General features: G+C 45.9%; 1 long non-coding RNA gene across 3 annotated transcripts in view; it reads left to right on the top strand.

Annotated features, from left to right (window-relative positions):
- Positions 1-20,277, top strand: part of LOC141116958 (uncharacterized) — a 48,332-nt gene that overhangs the window by 12,100 nt on the left and 15,955 nt on the right. For 2 of the 3 annotated variants that reach the window (XR_012237075.1, XR_012237073.1), the window contains exon 3: positions 759-1,788. The exons of the other annotated variant lie outside the window; for it this stretch is intronic. This is a non-coding gene — a long non-coding RNA (uncharacterized lncRNA). Of the gene's footprint in view, positions 1-758; positions 1,789-20,277 lie in introns of those variants that run through there. 3 annotated transcript variants of the gene reach the window in all.

The following is a 20,277-nucleotide window of genomic DNA, read 5'->3' as shown; positions in this document are numbered from 1 at the left end:
ATTTTATTGCATTTTCTTGTGTTTTTAGCAAGGTAAAAATGCAGCAAAAACACATCAGTGTGAGGGGCCCCAAGAGAATTACAGCGGGAGGGTGAAGGGAGGCCGGGGTCTGGCAGTGGTCTGTATTCTGGTGGTTGAGAAGCTCGGCTCTACAACATGGTAAGGGAAGGTGAACGGTCCAAGACTGAAGAGAACAATATCAGATATCCCCCCAAAGGGGGACTTCTCATTTCATTTCATTTCATTTACCTAAATCTGACATTACAATATATCTTCCTCCTATTCTTTACACTCCCCTCCCCAATGTAATAGTATTATATCACATTAAAAAGGCTTGAACAACGAGTGCAATTTATCTGTCAATAATCAGGATATAATCACTTGGTTGTTTCTTTCTCCCCCCCCCCCCCCTTTCCCTACTTCCCCTTCCTTGGGGGGAATAAAATAGATCCTGCATAAAACTGCTGTATGTCTATAATGTTGTCCTCGCCCCTAAATTAAAGTGGTTGCTATGACCATTCCAGATTCAGGAATGGAAGTGATGTGGGCAGCCAATTAAACGGTGGGGCCACTGTAGCCCATACATGGAAGTGGGTGCCACAACTACCTCAGACCCCTGAATTATAGCGATAGGGGCAAATGATTGATTATGGCTACAACTCTGACATCTCTTTTCTAAGTTGTTAACACTATGCGTCCACTACCACTGTATCTTTTTAACTAATTGAATTTCTCCTTTGACTTTCATATTTTCACAGTGATTTGCATATATCAATTGTGGATCGCCCCTGTATGTTATCGTGTGTCTGCACTGTTGGTGAATGATACCTTGATTGGATTGTAGCGCGTAGGGGATGTCCTATATTGGAATTGATTACCTTCTAATTACTTGATTATTTAAACAAGGACTTGAAACGACTGCGCATGCTCTGAAGAAGCTTGATGTCAAGCGAAACATGTAAGCACAATGCTATCACGGTGTCCGTGGTGAAGACACGGTGACCCCCATCATCTACCTTGATCCCCCCTCAATTTTCCTTGAGTCGCCACTCTGCATTGGAAGTTGGAAGTTGGCGCTACAACTACTTGCAGTGCTGCTTCGGTCCGTCATTCTCGGCATGCCCCTGCAACTCCTGAAGCCTCCTTGTCCTGGACTACAAACAGCCCTAACCATCCCTAGATGGAACCATCCTTACCTTCTGTCCCGTGTCGGGCTGTGGTGATGGTCCACTAATACCGAGACTAGATGCCCAAAGTTATGACTACTTGCACATAAAAAGCTAAATGGTGAGCTGTATCTTATTCCTACTATTTACAAGGAAGTATTACCAGCCTATCCTGTCTCATATCTGTGCTAAGTCTCCCCGAAGCATATCTGCCTTTAGTCTCCGATCCCCATTCACAGTACCTTTAGGACCGTTACCAAACGGACTTTGAATCATAGTATCTATAGCTGAAAATACTCGAGGAAAATTTCACACATCACAGGCATTCGGTCAAGATATATTTTTTGAAGGTCCTAATTGAACATTTCAGTATATTTTTTCATGAAAAGTAACTTTTCAATTTTTATCTATTGAATGAGAAGGTTCAAAGGACTCTATCCCCAGATCTGATCTTAGGATCGGCTAAATGTCTGCCTGTGTGTGTGAGTGGGATGTGAAAGGTGTGATTTAGTTATGGTGGCCACCTGTGTCTCATCTAGACATAAAGTCTCTTTTTAATTATGTGTTGGAGGTGGGTGTAGTGTGTCTATTATATGTATTTTGGATAATCAATAAATGATATTTAGCATTTCACCGGCCTGTCCTCCTTGAAGAATCTCTTTGGGCTCTTCCCATGTTTTTCTATATGCTCCTATTCACACTGACTGGACTGACAGAAATCAGAGCTGAGCCTCTCTGACAGATCCCCGCACCTAAAATACATTACTACATCGCTATGTATTGTCCTGATGTGCAGCGCCCCCCTCTGGTGGGGACGGGTATTGCAGTGCCATTCAGAATGAAATTAGAATGAATGGCCAAGCATTGCACATTGACAACAGCACAGTGTTATTGGGGCCTAATTTACTAAATATCCATTTTTTTTATTTGCACACAAGCATCCTCCACTGTGGGTGTCGTAGAATCCTCTGTATACAGATCTGTCTGTATTTCTCACAATTAGGGTTGCACCAATAGCGATACGAGTACTTGTCCTCGTGCAAATGCTCTGATGCTTCACCCAATACTTGGGCAGTCAGGGGTGATCGGTGTGGCGGTGGGAGGAGTTACAAGCACCGATCTCTCCATAGCTTTTCTGACAGCTTCTTCTCCTCCTCCTCCTCTCCCTCCTGCAGCTGTCTGGGAGATCAGTGCTTGTAACTTCCCCCACCACCGCACTGATCACCCCAACTGTCCCCTTCTGTGCTCCCCATGTCCTCCTCTGGGTCTCCCTGCATCCTTCCTGGCTCTCCGTGTCCTCCTTCGGTCCTCCCGTGTCCTCCTTCGGTCCTCCCATGTCCTCCTTCGGCCCCCCCCATATCCTCCTTCGGCCCCCCCCATCCCCCAGGTCCCCCTGTGTCCTTCCCGGCTCTCTGGCTCTTCTTCCGGTTTCCCCAATGTCCTCCTCCAGTCCATTCATGTCCTCCTTTGGTCTCCCCCGGTTCTCCGAGTCCCCCTGTGTCCTTCCTGGCTCTCAGGCTCCTCCCCCAGTCCCCCCATGTCATCCTCCGGTCCTCCTCCAGTCCCCCAATGTCCTCCTTCAGTCTCCCCCTGTCCTCCAAGTTACCCTGTATCCTTCCCGGCTTTTGGCTCTTCCTCCGGTCTCCCCAATGCCTTTCTCCGGTCACCTCATGTCCTCCTCCGGTCCCCTCATGTCCTCCTTCGGTCTCCCCCTGTCCTCCCGGGTCCCCCTGTGTCCTTTCCAGCTCTCTAGCTCCTCCCCCAGTCCCACCCATGTTCTCCTCCAGGCCCCCCCATGTCCTCCATCGGTCCCACCCATGTCCTCCTCCAGTCCCCCCCATGTCCTCCTCCGGGTCCACCTGGGTCCTTCCTGGCTCTTCAGGCTCCTCCCCCAGTCCCCCCATGTCGTCCTTCGGTCCTCCTCCAACCCCCCAATGTCCTCCTTCGGTCTCCCCCTGTCCTCCAAGTCACCCTGTGTTCTTCCCGCCTTTTGGCTCTTCCTCCGGTCTCCCCAATGTCCTCCTTCGGTCTCCCCAATGTCCTCCTTCGGTCTCCCCAATGTCCTCCTTCGGTCTCCCCAATGTCCTCCTCCGGTCTCCCCAATGTCCTCCTCCGGTCTCCCCATGTCCTCCTCCGGTCCCCCCATGTCCTCCTTCGGTCTCCCCCTGTCCTCCCGGGTCCCCCTGCGTCCTTCCCAGCTCTCTAGCTCCTCCCCCAGTCCCCCCATGTTCTCCTCCAGTCCCCCCTTGTCCTCCACCGGTCCCACCCGTGTCCCCCTCCGGTCCACCCCTGTCCTCCTCCGGGTCCACCTGCGTCCTTCCTGGCTCTCAGGCTCCTCCTCCAGAACCCCCATGTCCTCCTCTGGTCCCCCCCCATGTCTTTCTTCGGTCCCCCCCGTTCTCCTCCGGGTCCCCCTGTGTCCTCCCCGGCTCTCTGGCTCCTCCACCGGTCTCCCCCTGCCCCGGATCTTTCAGAATGGAGAGCGGAGGAAGGAGCCAGTAAATCTGTCATTTACCGGCTTCTTCCTTTTCCAAATGAACAGAATCAGTGATCATTGCCTCTGTCCATTCATAACTGAAACATCGTAACCTGTGTTTACGATGTCTCAGTTAATGAATGGAAAGGAGCCGCCGTCTCCTGTCCAATTCATTTTCAGTTCAGCTGAGGCTGCAGAGAAAGGAACTGGGGAATCTCTGTCATCAGTCCATTTCCCTGTCTCAAAGGGGAGATATGTTTAGACCCCTGATATCTCACCAAAGCCCACCAACGCCCACCAACAGGGCTGATAAAAAAAATTCTGAAATAAAAAGAGGAAAGAAAAAAATTGTAATAAATACTTCAAAGTTAAATTATAAAAAAACAAACAAACACTGACACCCCCCCCCCCAAAAAAAAAAGCATAAAAATAAAAAAAAAAAAATCATTTTTTAAAAAAAATTTAAAAAAAAAATTGTAATAAATACTTCAAAGTTAAATTATAAAAAAACAAACAAACACTGACACCCCCCCCCCCCAAAAAAAAAAAAAAAAAAGCATAAAAAAAAAAAAAAAAAAAATCATTTTTTAAAAAAAATTTAAAAAAAAAATTGTAAAAAAATAAATTGTAATAAAATAAATTGTAAAAAAAAAAACATGACATAAAAAAAAGTTTTGGTAATCGGTATCGGTGAGTACTTGGAAAAAAGTATTGGTACTTGTACTCGGTATTAAAAAAGTGATATCAGGACAATCCTACAGTATCATTATAGGTGGAGCCGGCATGGAAATAATGAATTATTCTGAGTTGTCACATTTCAGGTTCTGTTACAATACAGAGTCACTGTGCTCTAAAAAATTAAGCTAAAAAACTAAAATGTAATACTGTATATTGCAGCTTACCAATCATTAGATGTGGCGGTTGCATTAGTTTTCAAGTTTTAGGCTTTCTTCTCTCTGATTTCACCTGGTGATCTGGCTAGTAGTACACCTCCTGTGTTAGAGTGCCCCCCACTCTGGAAGTAGAAGCACAGGGGGCACCTTAGGACTGCAGATTTGTCAGTCTGGGGGGAGGGGAGTGTTAGATGGACTAGCAGATTTAGACAACAACAACAACAAATTGAAGCCAAACTCCAGATCACACTTTATAATCAGTTACAGCAATCGTTTTTTTCCCTTCTTGGGATAAAGGTTTAACATTAACAAAAGCTGTTCATTGTAAGCACCCCTGTCAGTGGTAAATGGTTTTTCCTACTGTACAGTGCCGGTTCACACTTATGCAAATTCTATGCAGATCAGATATGATCCAAAAAGTTAAAATTCGCATGTCATCTAAAAAAGGCATTTCTCCGGATGAAGGCTGTTCACATATATGCGGTGCAAATTTGATCCCGTTCAAAACCGGGTGCTGTGTGAGTTTAGTGTGGTGATGTGAGAATTTCAGCTCCATAGACTTCTATGGGACCGGATTGAAATCCAGTGTTCACATCACTGCGATTTATTATTATTTTTTTGCCTAGATTTTTACTTATATAGCTTCTATTGGGCAGAAATAAAATAGCAGATGTGACCACTCCCCTCACAAATTCTCACTAAAATTTGCATTGAAATCACACATGGCAGGCAGAAATTGCAACGCAAATTCCCACGGTGTACTGCTTTATATGTGCACCAAATTCGCAGCGCATTAGTGTGAATCAGCACTCACTGCTACATCTGCAGGAGAACTTGTAGTCTGTTGAAAAACAACAGACTTGCTGGCCAGATCACCAGATGAAAAATAAAAGAAAGAAAGACTAAACAAGAAAAAAGAATGCAGACACTGCATCTAATGATTGATTTCAAGACGAAAGCAATTGTAATGTTTCTGTTGCTTTTTGTAACCTTTTCTGATCCATGCAGTATAAGTGATGGTACAGTGCCTTGAAAAAGTATTCACACCCCTTGAAATTTTCCACATTTTGTCATGTTACAACAGTAGTGAACAAACAGCATCATGAAGGCCAAGGAACACACCAGACAGGTCAGGGATAAAGTTGTGAAGAAGTGTAAAGCAGAGTCAGGTTATAAAAAAAATATCCCAAGCTTTGAACATCTCATGGAGCACTGTTCAATCCATAATCCGAAAATGGAAAGAGTATGGCACAACTGCAAACCTACCAAGACATGGCCGTCCACCTAAACTGACGGGCCGGGCAAGGAGAACATTCATCAGAGAAGCAGCCAAGAGGTCCATGGTAACTCTGGAGGAGCTGCAGAGACCCACAGCTCAGGAGGGAAAATCTGTCCACAGGACAACTATTGGTTGTGCCCTCCACAAATCTGACCTTTATGGAAGAGTGACAAGAAGAAAGTCATTGGTGAAAGAAAGTCATAAGAAGTCCTGTTTGCAGTTTGTGAGAAGCCATGTGGGGGACACAGCAAACATGTGGAAGAAGGTGCTCTGGTCAGATGAGATCAAAATTGAACTTTTTGGCCTAAAAGCAAAACGCTATGTGTGACGGAAAACTAACACTGCACATCACCCTGAACACACCATCCCCACCGTGAAACATGGTGGTGGCAGCATCATGGTGTGGGGATGGTTTTCTTCAGCAGGGACAGAGACGCTGGTCAGAGTTGATGGGAAGATGGATGGAGCCAAATACAGGGCAATCTTAGAAGAAAACCTGTTAGAGTCTGCAAAAGACTTGAGACTGGGGCGGAGGTTCACCTTCCAGCAGGACAATGACACTAAACATACAGCCAGAGCTACAATGGAATGGTTTACATCAAAGCATATTCATGTGTAATGCCGCGTACACACTACCTGGACTTTTCGGCAGAAAAGGTCAGACGGAATCATTCAGTCGGACAATTTGATCGCGTGTGGGCTTCATCGGACTTTTTCTGTTGAAAAATCTGACGGACCTTAGAAATAGAACATGTTTCAAATCTTTCTGACGGACTCAATCCCTATAGAAAAAAAACTTTGTCTGTATGCTAGTCCGACGGACGAAAAGTGACGCAAGGGCAGCTATTGGCTACTGCCTGTTGAATTTCCTTTTCTACACTGGTCGTACGTCATCACGTTCAAATCTATCAGACTTTGGTGTGATCGTGTGTAGGCAAGTCCGTTTCAGCGGAACTCCGTCGGAACTCCGTCAAAGTCCTCTGGAGTTCATTCTGACGGAAAGTCCGATCGTGTGTACGCGGCATTAGAATGGCCCAGTCAAAGTCCAGACCTAAATCCAATTGACAATCTGTGGCAAGACTTGAAAATTGCTGTTCACAGACGCCCTCCACTCCATCCAATCTGACAGAGCTTGAGCTATTTTGCAAAGAAGAATGGGCAAAAATGTCCCTCTCTAGATGTGCAAAGGTGGTAGAGGTTATAAAAAATATCCCAAGCTTTGAGCATCTCACAGAGCACTGTTCAATCCATCATCTGAAAATGGAAAGAGTATGGCCAGGGCCGAATTTCCCAAAAGGCCACGAGGCCAGGCCTCGGGACGGCAGTGGTGCAGGGGCGGCGCCGCTCCTGCGGCGACTTCTCGGCTTTCGCAGCCCCCCCCCCTCTTTCGGGCTGCCCGTTTAAAGTCCTTTACGGGCGCCGGTGCTCATAAAAAAGATGGCCGCAAGCCAGCCACGCAACTGCGCATGCGCCGTTCTGCAGCCGGCCCGGCGTCATTTTTTAAAAGATCGAGAGTCTAGACCACGGTGGCCGGCGACTGTGGAGTGCACTCGTCATAGGCGAAGCCGCGGAGGAGCCGAGCAGCCGATGACGATGAGGAGGACACTGAGGAGGAGGAGGAGAGTGAAGCTGGGGGAATATCCATGGTAAAAAAGGGGACAGAGAGAGGAGGATATTACTGGGAGCCCTGGGAGGCAGAAGCCATGCCATGCAGGGGACAGAGACTGATATGCTCTGTCCACCATCCATCATATTACTTCTCCAGTCCACATCATTCATCAGTGTGCTGTGTCCTCCTGTGCCCCTTTCACCTCTCCACAGGTCAGGGCAGCACTGTGCTGCCTTGACCTGTGGAGAGGTGAAAGGGGCACAGGTGGAGGACACAGCACACTGATGATGTGGAGAAGTAATATGATGGTGGACAGAGAAGCTACTGTGAGGGGGTGAGGAAGACACTATCATGCCCGCAGCCTCTGTCCACCTCCTGTGGTATGCCCGCAGCTTCTGTCCACCTCCTGTGGTATGTCCGCAGCCTCTGTCCACCTCCTGTGGTATGTCCACAGCCTTTACTTGCCATTGAGTCAGAGCTTTTAAATACTTTGTCCTACGAAGATATTATCGATGAGTTTGCCAAAAGAAAAGTTAGAACTAAAAAAATTGTAGGGAGTTTCTTACTGCTATAAAGACATTTTCTGCATTACAGAGTATTTTCAGTCTGTACAATTAAAGCCAGTTATTTTCAGTGTTCTCGTGTGTGGAGATATGTTTTTAATTGATCCATTGTAGCAGTCATCGATAAAGTACGAGAATGGTGGTGTGTGTGTTGGGGAGGGGGGGGGGGGCAAAGGGAGTAAATCCGGGCCTGAGTATGACACAACCTACCAAGACATGGCCGTCCATCTAAACTGGCAGGCCAGGCAAGGAGAGCATTCATCAAAGAAGCAGCCAAGAGGCCCATGGTAACTCTGGAGCAGCTGCAGAGATCCACAGCTCGGGTAGGAGAATCTGTCCCCCTAATATGTATGATGCATGCATATTCTTAGCCCCCAAGTGCATAACTTTACATTTATCAACATTAAACCTCATCTGCCACATAGTTGCCCAATTAGACAGTGCATTGAGGTCGGCTTGTAAATTGGAGACATCCTGTAAGGACGTTATTCTTCTGCAGGGGTCTTCAAACTTCCTAAACAAAGGGCCGGTTTACTGTCCTTCAGACTTCAGGAGGGACAAATCGTGGCCAGCGGGAGTGAAAATGTTTCTGGCATCAGTAGGAGTAAACATCACCACATTTGGTATTAGGTTAGAGGAAAAGAGCCCCATCGTTGGTATCAGAATAGTGCTTTAGTATAATGCCGCATACACAAGGTCGGATTTTCCGACGGGAAATGTTGGATGTGAGCTTGTTGTCGGAAAGTCTGACCGTGTGTACGGGGCATTAGTGTCAGTGGGAGAAATGGTGATCCATTGTTGGTGTTCGATGGCAGAATAGTGTCTTGTATCAGTGGGATGATTAGTGCCCCAAGGGCCGATTAAAAGCAAGCAAAGGGCCACATCCAGTCTCCGAGCAGCAGTTTGGAGACCCCTGTTCCACTGCATAGCTTGGTGTCATCTGCAAAGACTGAAATGGTACTTTTAATCCCAGACCCGACATCATTTATAAAGTTATTAAAAAGTAAGGGTCCCAGCACTGAACCTTGCTGTAAACCACTGATAACCTTAGACCATTCAGAGTAAAAGTCATTAACCACTACTCTCTGAATTTGGTCTTTTAACCAGTTTTCTATCCATTTACAAACTGATCTTTCCAAGCCTGTGTTTAAATGGACAGACACAGCAGCGGCTTGGGAGCGAGCCTGCCTGGGTGCCCCTATAGCAAGCTGCTTGTTATTGGGGGGGCACTTGGCAGGGGGGAGGAGGAGCCAGGAGCAGCGGCGGGGGACCCGAAAAGAAGGACAGAGCAGGTAAGTATAACATGTTTGTGATTTAAAGAAAAAACAAATCAGCCTTTAATGTCACTTTTTAAATGATACTTACAGCATCCGCCTAGGTATCGATGCAATGCGGCATCTATCCCCCAACTGGCTCTAAGGGTGAGGACTGAACGATCAAACACTACTAATCATTCAGTGCTCTATGAGCAGAGTCAACGACTGTCTGCTCTGCCCCCCCTTCGGCTCACTGGAGCACTGGGCTGTGAAGGGGGAGGTAGCGGGGCCGGCTCAGGCTCTCAGCAGCTCACTGAGAGGCTGAGCCAGGTGCCGATCCAGGCTCCTGGGTGGATCCCAATCATATGGTCAAAATCTCTCCCCAGCCTGGATGGGCTCTGTGATGTCAGCCGATAGCGGACATCAGCCTCCCACACACTAAGCTCACAAGAGGCCATGGTGACTGACTGTGGTCAGTCTGGGCGGGCGACCACCCATGGCATTATGTGTACACATACTGTAGCTCCTGACTTTTAATACTTGCCTGTCCTGGAATGCGATGTTTCCATCAGCTTTCAGGTGCCGCCTCCACCATTGCTGGTAAGAGAACCCGGCAGTGAAGCATTGCGGCTTCACGGCCGGGTCCCTACTGCGCATGCGTAAAGTGCGCTGCACTCTCTTACTGGCCCAGCAGTGGGGGGGGAGGAGGAGGGAGGTTGGACTTCTGATTTACCTCGCCGCTGCGAGGTCTGACAGAATTGGGGAAAACCTATTTGTCAAAAACAGGTACCCGCCCCACCCCCCCGAAAGGTGCCAAATGTGGCACCGGAGGGGGGGAGGAGACAGATGAGCAGAAGTTCCACTTCTGGGTGGAACTCCGCTTTAACCACTTGCCGGCCACCACACTACGATGTACGTCGACAGAATGGCACGGGCAGGCATATGGGCGTACCTGAACGTCCCTGCCTCCCAGCAGGCAGGGGGGCCCCGGTGCCTGCTGCAGTCAGCTTCATTCCAGGAGTGATCTGTGCTGAAGGGGAGGCCACCGATTCATAGCCACCCCCTCGCGATCGCTCCTGGTGAATGAGAAGCTTCCTCTGCTTCTGAAACTGTAAACAGAAGCAGAGGAAGTGATGTCATCTCTCCTCGTGCCGGTATTTTCGGCCGGAGCCCGTGGAGAGAAGACATCACTGTGAGTTTGCACCAACAGCACACTAACACTAGTACACATAGGCACACAAATCACCCCCCTGCACCCCCTGTCACAGTGACACCAATAGCAGTTTTAATTTTTTTACTGATCACTGCATTGGTGTCATTTTGTCACTGTTATAAGTGTTAGGGCTGTTAGTGGTAGGCCCCTTTAGGTCTAGGATACCCCCCTAACCCTCCCTAATAAAGGTTTAACCCCTTGATCGCCCCCCAGTTAACCCTTTCACACCCTGTCGCCAGTGTCACTAATCAATCATTTTTCTGATCGCCGTATTAGTGTCACGGGTGACGCTAGGTAGCCAGTTAGTTATTTAGGCTTACCGTCAGCTTTTTATAGCGTCAGGTACCCCCATATACTACCTAATGAAGGTTTTAACCCCCTGATTGCCCCCTAGTTAACCCTTTCACCAGTGATCACCGTATAAGTGTTATGGGTGACGCTGGTTAGTTAGTTTGTTTTTTATACCCGCCGTTTATTACCCAATAAAGGTTTAACCCCCTGATCGGGTGATATCAGTTAGGTTTTAGCATCAGATAGGGTCTGCGTCACCCCAGGCAGCGTCAGATTAGTGCCAGTACCGCTAACACCCACGCACGCAGCATGCACCTACCCTAGTGGTATAGTATCTGAAAGGATCACTATCTGATCTGATCAGATCTATACTAGCGTCCCCAGAAGTTTAGGGTTCCCAAAAATGCAGTGTTAGCGGAATCAGCCCAGATACCTGCTAGTACCTGCGTTTTGCCCCTCCGCCCAGCCCAGCCCACCCAAGTGCAGTATCAATTGATCACTGTCACTTACAAAACACTAAACACATAACTGCAGCGTTCACAGAGTCAGGCCTGATCCCTGTGATCGCTAACAGTTTTTTTGGTAGCATTTGATACAGTTGCTGACAGCCTAGGAGCTTTTTTTCCTGTGAGTCTCACTACTGTACCAGTAAATTTAGAGCCCAAAATGGCAAATCGAAGGTACAGTGAAGAGGCCTACAAGTTTCTGAGCATGACAGATAGTGAAGAGGAAGTCACTTATCTGTCAGATTCAGGCTCAGAATACGATCCTGTAGATGACAGCGGCTCCATGACAGATAGCTCTGATGACGAAGTTGTGGTCCCTGCCAAGGTCAGGTGTACCAGACCCTGATCTTCTTCTGCTGTTGTTGAGGTGCAAGAACCCGCAGGGCTATCGTATGGAGCGGAGAAGTACTAGCGCCGCTATTCCTTCTGGTGAACTGGCAAGCACCAGCGGCCTAGTACACCCTGGTTGTACATCCAGCACTGCAGTATCATCACGTGGTGACATGGCGAGTCCCATAAGTGCAGTTCAAGCTGGCAAGGTGGCAAGCACAAGAAGTGTCCCACTGCCACCAAGAAGACAAAGACAGGCCCGTTGAGCCCATAGTGTCCTTCCTGCAGAATTCGCCAATCCTGATTGGGAGCCCACCACTTCTGCAGCACCCGTACTTCCCCCATTCATTGGCCAACCCAGAATTCAGGTGGAAAAAGTTGATTTTACGTCACTTGATTTCTATTCGCTGTTTTTCACGGAAGATCTCTATAGATATATTGTGGACCAAAGTAATTTGTATGCTGGTCAATTCATCACCGCTAATCCCCAGTCCTCCCTTGCCAGAGTTTGGGAACCAATTACGGTTTCTGAATTTAAGCTCTTTCTGGGCCTATCCCTCCTTATGGCAATAACTAAAAAGAGTGAGTTGCGGTAATATTGGTCCACTGACCCAATTCACCATATGCCCGTGTTCTCTGCTTCAATGACCAGGGCACGATACGAGCAGATCTTGCGGCTCATGCACTTCAACAACAATGAACTCTGTCGTCCTCGTGGAGACCCTGGATACGATCGGCTCTACAAAATTCGGCCCCTTGTAAACCACTTCAACTAACGTTTTGCGGTCTTGTTTACTCCCCATCAAGTTGTCTGCATTGATGAGTCCCTGATTAAATTTTCTGGCCGCTTGTCATTCAAACATTATCTTCCCAGCAAGCGTTCCAGATACGGGGTCATGATGTATAAGCTCTGTGACAGGGCCACAGGCTATACATATAGTTTTATGGTTTACGAGGGAAGAGATAGTCACGTAGAGCCGCCAAACTGCCCAGATTACATAGGGAGCGATGGCAAGATTGTGTGGGACTTGGTGTCACCCTTATTCGGAAAGGGGTACCAGTTGTATGTGGACAATTATTACACAAGCGTGCCACTTTTTGGTCACTTTTTGAACATGGAATTGGCGCATGTGGCACCGTGCAATCTAGTCGCCAGGGCTTTCCCCAGCAGCTTGTAGATTCCCGTCTTAGGCTGGGGGAGAGAGCCTGCTCTAAATGTAATAATTTGCTTGCTGTGAAGTGGAGGGATAATAAGAATGTTTTTGTTCTGTCCTCCCTTCATGCAGATGCGACGGTCCAAATTCCTATGGCACCTGGTGTTGTTGAGAAACCCCTCCGTGTCCACGAATATAACCAAAATATGGGAGGGGTGGATCTCAACGACCAGTTGTTGGCGCCGTACCTAGTCGTCCATAAGGCCAGACGCTGGTACAAAAAAGTGTCTGTATACTTATTTCAATTGGCTTTGCTGAACGCTCATGTGCTATACAGAGCTTCAGGATGGACTGAATCCTTCCTTAAATTCCCGGAAGAGATCGTCAGAGCCCTTGTGTTTCCAGACGGTGCTCCACCTCACCTTCCCAATCCAAATGCAGTAAGCTGGCTGCATGAGAAGCATTTTCCGTATATCCTCCCGAGTACCCCTACCCAACGAGCCCCCCAAAAGATGTCATGTCTGTAGCAAGGGCGGATATAGGCGTGACACCTGCTATTATTGTCCCTCCTGTCCTGACAATCCTGGTGTTTGCATTGGTGAATGTTTTGAACGCTACCATTCACTAGTGGAGTATTAGTGTAGGGTACAGCACTGCACAAACTAGGTACACTTTCACGGAGTCTCCCAAGATGCCATCGCATTTTGGGAGACCCGAACCTGGAACCGAACAGTTACAGTTAAGCCCCGTACAGACAGTCGGATTTTCCAATGGAAAATGTTCTATGGGAGCTTGTGGTCGGAAATTCCAACCGTGTGTAGGCTCCATCGGACATTTTCCATCGGAATTTCTGTCACACAAAATTTGAGATCTGGATCTCAAATTTTCGGACAACAAAATCCGTTTTCGTAAATTCTGATTGTGTGTACACAATTCCGCCGCACAAAGTTCCATGCATGCTCGGATTCAAGCAGAAGAGCCGCACTGGCTATTGAACTTCATTTTTCTCAGCTCGTCGTACGTGTTGTGCGTCACCGCGTTCTTGAAGTTCGGAATTTCCGACAAGATTTGTGTGACCGTGTGTATGCAAGACAAGTTTGAGCCAACACCTGTCGGAAAAAAATCCATGGATTTTGTTGTCGGAATGTCCGATCGTGTGTACGGGGCATTACAGTTACAGTTACAAATAAAAGTGTATAATAAAAAAAAAAGTAAAAAAACACAAAAAAATATAAAATAAAAAAAACAAAAATAGTTGTCATTTTATTGTTCTCGCTCTCTATATTCTCTCTCTATTGTTCTGCTATTTTTTTACTGTATTCTATTCTGCAATGTTTTATTGTTATTATGTTTTCTCATGTTTGCTTCACAGGTATGTCATTTTTTTATACTTTACTGTTTACTGTGTTTTATTGTTAACCATTTTTTTGTTTTCAGGTACGCCATTCAGCTGCAGCACAGATTTATTTATCTTGACAGCAACAGCGTTTGCTCCCGCGATAGATAAAGCCGTGACTCCAGCGCTGTAGGAGGTGATTTGACCACCACAGTTAAAAAAAAGAGCATATATGCCGAAGCATGGGGGCAGCAGGGGTGGAGGAGCGATTTGCTCCTAACTTTTGGGGCGGAGGCCCCATGCTTCAGCCTATATTTTTTAGGCCATTCAGCTGCAGCACTGATTTATTTATCTTGACAGCAACAGCGTTTGCTCCCATAATACATAAAGACGTGACTCCAGCACTGTAGGAGGTGATTTCACCACCACAGTTAAAAACAAAATGGTGCATGCATGCTCATCATTAGAAGTGGGTGGATGACGGGAGGTATTCTAATGGTGGGCATACCCACCGATCAATCTCTTTTTTTCGTTCAGCCCAAAGGGGTATGTTGCTGGACTCTGAGTGGTTATACCAGAATGATGCCTGCAGGTTTAGGCATCATCTTAGTAGCATTCTTTTCAGCCAGCGGTCGGCTTTCATGTAAAAGCAATCCTAGTGGCTAATTAGCCTCTAGACTGCTTTTACAAGCAGTGGGAGGGAATGTCCCCCCCCCACTGTCTTCCATGGTTTTCTCTGGCTCTCCTGTACCAACAGGGAACCTGAGAATGCAGCCAGTGGTTCCGCCAGCTGACCATAGAGCTGATCAGAGACCAGAATGGCTCCAAACATCTCTATGGCCTAAGAAACTGGAAGCTACGAGCATTTCATGACTTAGATTTCACCAGGTGTAAACAGCGCCATTGGGAAATTAGGAAAGCATTTTATCACACCGATCTTGATGTGGTCAGAAGCTTTGAGGGCAGAGGAGAGATCTAGGGTCTAATAGACCCCAATTTTTTCAAAAAAGAGTACCTGTCACTACCTATTGCTATCATAGGGGATATTTACATTCCCTGAGATAACAATAAAAATGATTAAAAAAAAAAATGAAAGGAACAGTTTAAAAAACAAAAACAAAAAAAAAAACAAAATAAATAATTAAAAAAAAAAAAAAAAAAAAAAGCACCCCTGTCCCCCCCTGCTCTCGCGCAAAGGCGAACGCAAGCTTCGGTCTGGCGTCATATGTAAACAGCAATTGCACCATGCATGTGAGGTATCACAGCGAAGGTCAAATCGAGGGCAGTAATTTTAGCAGTAGACCTCCTCTGTAAATCTATAGTGGTAACCTTTAAAGGCTTTTAAATATGTATGTAGTTTGTCGCCGCTGCACGTTTGTGTGCAATTTTAAAGCATGTCGTGTTTGGTATCCATGTACTCGGCCTAAGATCATCTTTTTTATTACATCAAACATTTGGGCAATATAGTGTGTTTTAGAGCAATAAAATTTAAAAAAGTGTGTTTTTAAAAAAAAATGCGTTTAAAAAATCGCTGCGCAAATACTGTGTGAAAAAAAAATGAAACACCCACCATTTTAATCTGTAGGGCCTTTGCTAATGTTTGGGGGTTCAAAGTAATTTTCTTGCAAAAAAAATAATTTTTTTATGTAAACAAAAAGTGTCAGAAAGGGCTTTGTCTTCAAGTGGTTAGAAGAGTGGGTGATGTGTGATATAAGCTTCTAAATGTTGTGCATAAAATGCCAGGACAGTTCAAACCCCCCCCCCCCCCAAATGACCCCATTTTGGAAAGTAGAAACCCCAAGCTATTTGCTGAGGGGCATGTCGAGTCCATGGAATATTTTATATTTTGACACAAGTTGCGGGAAAAAGACAAATTTGTATTTATTTTTTGTTTTGTACAAAGTTGTCACTAAATGATGTATTGAAGAGTAAGAACCAGTAGAAAAGTAGGAAAAAGTTTGTAAGATAAAGAAAAGGCATAGGGTTAATGTAAACAATCATCATTAAGCTTAATTATGCAAATAAGTAAGAAAGTGGCGTACTGGGCACACGAGAATCACGAAACCCAGAGGCCTAATAGCTATCCAGGGAATTCCCCCAAAGCAACAGGAGGGAGGAATACCCAAAGATAGAAATATGGGGAGAGCAGTGACTGTCTCCCAAGACAACGACAACCAAAACATATAGGCAAAAAGTAGATTATATTAACACAGAAAATCGGCTATAATAAGTATTTAGTAAGGGGAAAGGGTAAATGGGAAGGGTAAAAAAAAAAAAGGGAATGGGTAAGAAAGGATAGGTAAGGGAGGGTGGAACGGAGCGGGAAAACCATGAATCTAAACATATTACGTGACTATACAAGGTATAAACTTATGTACTAAGTCAGTTGACCAGTTGGTTAACAAGGGTAAGAGGGAAGGAGGGGAAGGAAGTTATAAATTTGATACACAAAAAGTATAATTCTGGGACAGATGAGATTAGGGATAAGAGTGAGCACTATTCACTCATGTTGTGTATCAAGTAAGAATGAACTAAGGGTAATGATGTTAACCTTTACCAACGTATCAAATGAAATAAAAAGAAAAAGCAGAACATGTTTGAAAATCTGAATCCAAAAATATATGGATCAATCAGTCCATAGTATACGTAGGTTCTTCTTTAGGAGAATTGAAACGGCTGGGTTTAGATGAATTTTGGCGGCTTCTGTCATCTTTAGTACTAGAGGAATCTTGTGAAGAGTCAGGTGTAGCACGACGGCAAGGACCACTAGAAGTAGAAGATCTATCTATGAGATGTAGATGTGCAGGGTATTTTGCAGCTCATCATAGGATCTGAAGGTGTATTTGGTACCTTGACAGGTAAAGCGTACAGAGAATGGAAATCCCCATTGATATGCTATTTGATTTTGTTGAAGGATCTGAAGAAAAGGTTTTAAAGCTCTCTGTTTAGCAACTGTAACACCCCTTTCACACTGGGGCACCTTGCAGGCGCTACAGCGCTAAAAATTGCACCTGCAAAGCACCCGGAAAGAGCCTCTACAATGTGAAAGCCCCCGAGGGCTTTCACAGTGGAGCGGTGCGCTGGCAGTACGCTAAAAAAAGTCCTGCTAGAAGCATCTTTGGAGTGGTGAAGGAGCGGTGTGTATACAGCTCCTCCCCCGCTCCTGCCCATTGAAATGAATGGGGCAGCGTGGCTATACCGCAGGCATAGCACTGCTGCAGCAGCGCTTTGCGGTGGTTTTAACCCTTTCTCGGCTGCTAGAGGGGGGTAAAAGCACTCCGCTAGCGGCCGAATAGCGCCACGAAATTGACGTTAAAGCGCCGCTAAAAATAGCAGCGCTTTATCGCCGACGCACCCACCGCCCCAGTGTAAAAAGGGGAAAGATCAGCAAACAGCTGGTAAGGGTGACCCTGAAAAGCGAGGGAGTTTTTTCCTCGTGCTGCAGCCAAAAGTTGCTCTTTGGCATGAAAAAAAATGAAGTTTTGCCACTTATATCGCGAGGTGGACCTGCAGCTTTGCTTGGCATTAAAGCCTTATGAATCCTGTCGAGCTCTAATCGATCAATTGGGATTGACGGCAGTAATTCTTGGAATAGAGCAGTTATAGTCGATGTGGAGATCAACAACTACCTCAGGAATTCCACGAATGCGTAAGTTAGAGCGACTCGCTCTATTCTCAAAATCTTCCAGACCCATTTGTAAAGTGAGCTTTTCCTCTTAAACAACTTGCCGTCCACGCTATAGCCGAATGACGGCCACAGCGCGGACCTGAATTTCTGGGAGGCCGTCAAATGACGGCCTCCCCTTTGCATGCTCCCTGCGCGCGAGACTCGGGTGATCACAGATCCGAGTAAGGGGCCGATCCCGGCCGCTCAACACATGATCAGCTGTCAGCCAATGACAGCTGATCACGTGATGTAAACAAAAGCTCGAAAATCTTCTTTTTTTTTTTTCTCCTCACGCTGACAGTGTGAGGAGAAAAAAAAGCCGATCACCGGCTTATGTGCAAGGGACATCGATCCCGAAGAGGAAGAGGCAATTCTGCCTCATCTGTGCCCTGCCAGTACCCCCTGCCAGTGCCCACCAGTGCCACCTATCAATGCCCATGAGTGCCACCTATCAATGCCCACCAGTGGTGCCAATCAGTGCCACCTAGCAGTGCTGCCTATCAGTGTAACCGATCAGTGCCCATCACTGCCACCCATCAGTGTCCATCAGTGCCGCCTCATCAGCGTACATCAATGAAGGAGAAAAATTACCTGTTTGCAAAATTTTATAACAAAATATAAAAAAAATATAATTTTTTTTTTTTTTTTTTTAAATTTGGTCTTTTTAAATTTTTTTAACAAAAAATAAAAATCGCAGAGGTGATCAAATGCCACCAAAAGAAAGCTCTATTTGTGAGAAAAAAATGATAAAAATTTCATTTGGGTACAGTGTTGTATGGCCGCGCAATTGTCATTCAAAATGCGTCAGCGCTGAAAGCTGAAAATTGGTCTGGGCAGGAAGGGGGGTTTAAGTGTCCAGTAAGCAAGTGGTTAAGATTTTCCAGTTCACAAGTATTGGACTGTACATGTGTTTCAACATCTTCTCCTCTATTTTCTAGGTCAGATGTACGTCGGCCTAATTCACGGATTTCCTTAGACAGGCTTTCTGTGATATGCTTTGATGTCTGCTTTAGTGCTTTTTGTAGCATCTTTTCAAACTGTTTTATTACATTAGGATGTAAAGAGTCTGGTTGTACAGTTTTGTGAAAAAGCAGTGTATTCATTATCAGATTCAGCAGTGTTAGCTGTATCCTCCTGTGGCTGCTGTTTCTGCTTCTGTTTAGTAACACAAGAGGAGCTTGTGTGAGGTGAAGGGGCGCAATTTTAGACATGGCCCTAGGCAGAGTGTGTCTGGTATTCTTTTATCAACATTCTTTGGCCGGGCCCCGCCGAACACCATTTTGTTTACCTCAGTGAAGGTTGACAGCTCTCTGTGTTTTATATTCAAAGCCGTGTGGGTGTTCTATCTGGCCGCGGAGTCCCGGGAGATACGAAACTTCAGCGGGACATGTCTGCCTCAGCCGGCTCCACGCATACAGCCCCATTTCTTTTCATTTTATTTAATTTACTTAACCGTTTGCATGTAGATATACGTCGACAGAATGGCACGGCTGCGCAAATGGGTGTACCTTTACGTCCCTTTAAATTTGCCGCCGTGCCATCGCGTGCGCGCCGCACCCGCCGCAAGCTTAGGATCGTGGGTCCCGCGTACTCGATGTCCGCGGGCATACCCGCGATCGTCTCACGGAGAGGAAGAACAGGGAGATGCTAATGTAAACAAGCATTTCCCCGTTCTGCCCAATGACAGGACACTGATCACAGCTCCCTGTAATCGGGAGCGGTGATCAGTGTAGTGTCACACATAGCCCCTCCCCCCCACAGTTAGAATCACTCCCTAGGACACACTTAACCCCTACAGCGCCACCTAGTGGTTAACCCCTTCACTGCCAGTCACATTTACACAGTAATCCATGCATTTTTAAAGCTCTGATCTCTGAATGTGAATGGTCGAAAAAAAAAACGCCAAAAATGCCCGATGTGTCCGCCATAATGTCGAAGTCACGATAAAAATCACTGATTGCCGCCATTACTAGTAAAAAAAAAATTATTATTAAAAATGCTATAAATCTATCCCCTATTTTGTAGACACTATAACTTTTGCGCAAACCAATCAATATACGCTTATTGTAATTTTTTTTTTTTTTTTACCAAAAATATGTAGAAGAATACATATCGACCTAAACTAAGGAAAAAAAAAGTTTTTTTATATATTTTTGGGGATATTTATTATAGCAAAAAGTTCAAAATAATGCATTTTTTTTTCAAAATTGTCGCTATTTTTTGTTTATAGCGCAAAAAATAAAAACCGCAGAGGTGATCAAATACCACCAAAAGAAAGCTCTATTTGTGGGGAAAAAGGACGTCAATTTTGTTTGGGAGCCACGTCGCACGACCGCGCAATTGTCAGTTAAAGCAACGCAGTGCCGAATCGCTTTGGCCATGGTCCAGGGCTGAAGTGGTTAAACCTAATCTGACATTACAATACAACTTCCTCCTATACTCCCCTCCCCCAATATAATAACATTGTATTACACAGGAATAGACACAATAAAGAATATACAGAAGTCACCTCACACAGGACACTGTGATGTCACTCAG

The sequence above is a fragment of the Aquarana catesbeiana genome, linkage group LG13, assembly GCF_042186555.1.
Source record: "Aquarana catesbeiana isolate 2022-GZ linkage group LG13, ASM4218655v1, whole genome shotgun sequence".
Taxonomy (NCBI): domain Eukaryota; kingdom Metazoa; phylum Chordata; class Amphibia; order Anura; family Ranidae; genus Aquarana; species Aquarana catesbeiana.
The sequence above is the reverse complement of the archived record's forward strand: the minus strand, read 5'-3'. Positions and strand labels throughout refer to the sequence as shown.